Genomic DNA, 5,499 nt, shown 5'->3' on the forward strand with positions numbered 1-5,499 from the left:
TGAGGGGACATCCGTGGCCAAAAGAGGGAGAAAGTTGGCTAAAAATAGGGACATTGCAAATCTATGTTTTTTTTTAATTTATTATTAAAATATTTATGAATAATTTGTCTTTTCTTTATTTTTATTCAAAGCTGAAAGCTCAAGCTTACAGGTTAAACCATTAGTTTAGATGTAAGTTATTTTATTGAATGAATATAATTTTTCTAAAAAAGAAAACGGCTTAACTGGCCAACCGAGGGGGCTTTTACCTTACTCGTTTAAGATATACGATAATTTGATTAGATTCAATTTTTATTCATCACATCAAATTAGGTCATATGATTTATATATATAATACTAATAATAGATATTTAATAAATATAGAAAATATTAATGAAAGTATTACTCGTTTAAGATATACGATAATTTGATTATATTCAATTTTTCTTCATCAAATCGAAAATTCGGTAATATGATTTACAATATTTTAATAATAGATATTTATTAAATATAGAAAATATTAATGAAAGTATTACTCGTTTAAGATATACGATAATTTGATTAGATTCAATTTTTATTCATCGAATCAAATTCGGTCATATGATTTATATATTTAATACTAATAATAGATATTTAATAAATATAGAAAATATTAATGATACTATTACTCATTTAAGATATACGACAATTTAATTGGATCCAAGTATTTATTTATCACATCAAATACGATCGTATGATTTAAGATTAATAATCGTATAGATATTTATAAAGTATAAATAATAATTTAAAGTATTATATATTAATATTTCAATTATTGTTTATACCAACGAGTATATTTATTTTATCTTTCTTTTTTTCTCTCTCTCTTTCTCTCTATAGTTCATATATCTCATAAAAGCTTTGCTCAAGTTTTTCTCAGCTCTCACGAGGGGTGGATTGTGGGGGTAGAGAGAGAAGAGGAGATGGGGGTGTACGTGCGCAAAGTCATCATTTTATTTCACCGATGACAGCTTTTCCTCTTTCGTATCTTCTGTTTGGTCAATCGAGTACCCTTTTCTAGTCTATCGTGAGACGCGTGACACTTGATTCTACGAGAAAGATAAAATTTTTCCCTTTTTTCTAATCTCCCCTCCCTCCCCCCTCTTTCTTTCTCTCTCTCTCTCTCTCTCTCTTTCTTTATATCCTTTCTGGGGTAAAGGCCGAGCTAGTAGAAGAAGAACAATGGACAGTTTTATCAGAACTGTGTTCTCTTTCATCTTCTTTCAGTGGCAGGCAGGCAGGCAGGTTTCATCGAGCTCCACGTCAATACTCTTGACGAAAGAATATGCGTTTTCTGTTCTCGCATATATTTTGCACCTAACAACGACACCAACGTGTGCACAACTTTTCAGATCACACAACTTTCATATCTTTCATCGGATATATCCTATAAAATGTATTCGAAAATATAAAAACGTCGTTTCTTACTTTACTCTTTCTAAATAATTCTTTCATCTTTCAAATAAAAAGAAATGAAAAAAAAAATAAAAAGAGGAAAGGGAAAATTTGTCTCTTGCCAATAAAATAATGTATTTAATTATCGATAATAAAAAATATATTTAATTTATTATATATATATTATTATTTATTAAAATATTATACATTAAAATATATAATAGGTAATTTTATATTATATATTTTTATATTATATAATTTATTATAATACATAATATAATATTATATAATTTATTAAAAAATTTAATAAAATATTATATAATTTATTAAAATATATATATTTATTTATTATATATATTTATTATATATAAAAATTTATATATATATATTTATTATATATAAAAGATATCTATATTTTATTATATACATGTATATATTTTATTATTGGATTGTATTTTAATCTTCGTGCGAATTTTAATTGCCTTTTACTTATTTCGCGTAAACACGAAAATTATGTTGCGTTTATATAGTTATTATTATATATATATAATAATAATAATAATATATAATAATATAAATAAAAAATATTTATGGGATCATCCAATCAAGTTAATTCGATTTACAAGACTCGTTGCAGTATATCTTTTATATTATTTTTCATTATAATTAGTATTCCCAACTTGTGTTTTTGATCATTTATTTCATTATTACTTTTCAAAGTTTCCACGCGTTATTTTCATTATTTCTTGGAAATAAACTTAAGAAGTTTTACCTTTCTTTCTCTTTCTCTCTCTCTCTCTCTCTTTTCCACATCTCTTTTCTTCTCTTACATTAGTATTTTATATTCATTCCTATTCATGGGAATTGTGTGTATCTTTCTTTCCTTTCTTAATTTTCTTTTTCTTCTTTTTCTTGTTTTTTTTCTTTTCTTTTCTTTTCTTTTTTATTATCATCATCATCCTTATAATTATCTGCTAGAGTAATTATTTTTTTTTATTTGCACTATACCTCCTTCCTTCCTTTCTTTCCTTTCTCTATTATTATTTTCATCTCTTCTAGAAATAAATCGTTTGTATTCTTTATCCTTTTTCCTTTTTATTTTTTCTCCTCTTGACACGTTTCATTGCATGATAATTTTATCTCTTTCCTTCCATTTCCTTTTTTATTTTCGTTTGTTTAGCTTGTTCGCGTTGGTTTTTCCTTTTTTCTTTTCTATTTTTTTTTCCCCTTTCTTTTTTTTTTTTTCTTTTTAATTATCATTATTGTTCCTTTCTTCTTTACTCGCGCGATTATCTGCTTGCTTAACCGATTAATTTTATTTTCACACTCGACGTGTGCGTCTCTCTTTTTCTTTTTATTTTCTCCTCGGGAAATAAATTTGATTTACAACCTTTCTCTTTCGATTGCTAATTATTATTCTCTAGAAGAAACGTTTTTGTTTCAAGCGTTCTCGATAATAATATATTATTCTTTTTCTTTTTTTTTTCCTTTTATATTTTTTTCTTTTTAATTTTCTCTCCACTTCTCATTTCTTTCCATATTCCCAATTTTATTCTCCCCTCCTACCCCCCCCCACTTTTCCCTCTCGACAACCGTACAACCTTATAATCAATTTTTTTTCTATTATACCGATCGTTAAACACATTTTCTACCTATCGATTAATGAACGTCTTCTCGATTCTATTGCATCTACCGAATTGCATTTTAATCTTCGTGCGAATTTGAATAATTGCCTTTTACTTATTTCGCGTAAACACGAAAGTTATGTTCCGTTTATATCGTTGTTATATATTTCACGCTTTCGTTAACACGTATAAGTGTATATCCTGATTTCGATATGTTTGCATTTTTACGATTGTATTTTTTGCATTTGTTTGTTACTACGTATGCTTTGCATTAATTAATTATTACGATGATCGTACTTATGGAGAAAATGTGTTTTACTTATTTATCTAATTGTAAGATGCATTCCATTAGTTAAGATTTCATTTTATATTAACATTTAAACAACCAGTCTGGAGATTTTTCGTTTTTTTTTTTGAACTGTTTTCTCTGTAAACTTTGGTGATGATACATTTGCATAAAAGAAAACTTGCTTTCAAAAATATCATACCCTGCAGAATTACCAAACTTATTTTAAAAAGCTACCTTTATAATATATTAGTATAAGATTAATTAAAATGTGGATTTTTAATTTTTTATATGTATTTTCAAAAACGAAAAAATCGGTGGTCTTAGAGTAAGCCTACGTAAAATAATTTAAGTGTTAAAAAATATATATTTTATTTTTTAAATAATAAACTAATAGGAATAGGTATATACACGAAGTGTTGGTAGGTTTAGTAATGTTAATCGAATTTATTATTCATTGACATTTCGAAATACTTAATCCTTTGAATACTTTTTTTGATAATCTGAACTATGTTGACTGAATAATAGGAAAAAAAAAGGAAAAAAAATCTGAAGTTCGAAGAAAGTAAAAATTGATAAACGCATGTATGCGTCCTTAACACTGACAAGGTTAATTGAGAAAGAAAAAGTTATTTGTTTTTTCTTTTACAGAAAATTATTTTCCAAAATATTTGTGCTAGCAAAACGATAGAAAAAAAGTGGTAAATAATTCGGAAGTAAAATCATGTAATTTATTCGAACTTACTTTTTCATTTTACCTTACCAAAACCACCAAAAACCTTTTTAAAGTTAACCTAGATATTTAAAAACATCTTATAGAATGATTTAATTTTTAAAATAATTTCAACTTTGGAATACGGATCCTTTTTGAGTCTGGTAATGGGGTTTCATTTTATTCTTTTTATTTTTTGCAAACCCAACATCAGCATACTTGCTCTAATGCAGGCTTGGCGCAATTCCTTTCCCATTTCGTACACGGAAAGGGTAAACGTCATTACCTTATATGTCACGAATTTGGGAAAATAGATGAGTTTTCCAAGCACCCCGTTAACGCACGGAATGCAAGGGTTAAGCAACGTACCGGATCGATAATATTTGACAGATTAAATCGAAGGATATAAATAACACGAGCTCGAATTTTTGTCCTTTTATGGAATTTCATTGGGATCGAAAAGGAAGGAAGGTTGGAAGGAATGAAGGAAGGAAACTTAAGAAAGGGCCATGCCCTGCCCTCTCTCCTGCTGGATATTTTTTTTTTCATCGGGGTCTACCCATTTTTCAGGAGAGTGGTCACGTGCGATGATTCCGTTGAATCAACGCGTTGAGTAAGACGAAGGAGGTTAAAAAAAAAAAAAAAAAACAACACCGTAACATATCTTCTTCCCACGTACTCACTATCTCTTTTATTGGTTAAAGTACATCGATCGAATTATTTCGTTCAGTCGATCGAGTTTCTTGAAACCAACCAGCAGCAGTAGTAGTAGTAGCTGTCGATTAACCACGAGCTTACATTCAACCCCTCGAAAAAGAAGAAAAAAAGAAAAAAAGAAACACCCAGACCACTCCGAGTTTTCTATAGCAACGCATGGTATTAGAAAATATGACGTTGAAGATAGAAAATCGTGTTTTGTTTTTCTTCTTTGTCTTTTTTTGTTTTTTTAATCAATTTTTATCATTTCTTTTTCGTTGCTAATTTATTCTTGTACTCTTGGTATTATTTCCTACAGATCGTTTATCGATTTATTCGTAATATTTTTTTCTTCTTTTTTTTAATAACCACGATTTATGTATATCTTTCTTTTTGTTTTTATATTAATGTGGGATGCGAGCACCTCCAAGCCAATTTAAGTAGGCCTGAATTAGTAGGTTCGTGAGGAGATGGACAGTGGGCCCTGGATAGCTCACTGGTTAAGAGCAGTCGCCCGGAAAGCGGAAAGACCGGGTTCGAGTCCCGGTCCAGTCAGTCCAACGGCCCAATTTTTTCACGAATCCTACATTAATATATATATTAATATATTATTTATAATTATTATATTTTAAATATATATTAATTATAATATTTTTATATTATATATATATATATATTGTATTATTATATATTGTATTATTATATAGTGTTGTAGTATAATATTATTTATAATATATGCTAATTATTTTTAATGATTAAAAATTATA

This window comes from Polistes fuscatus, unplaced genomic scaffold (genome assembly GCF_010416935.1).
Source record: "Polistes fuscatus isolate 324 unplaced genomic scaffold, CU_Pfus_HIC Scaffold10, whole genome shotgun sequence".
NCBI classification, from domain to species: domain Eukaryota; kingdom Metazoa; phylum Arthropoda; class Insecta; order Hymenoptera; family Vespidae; genus Polistes; species Polistes fuscatus.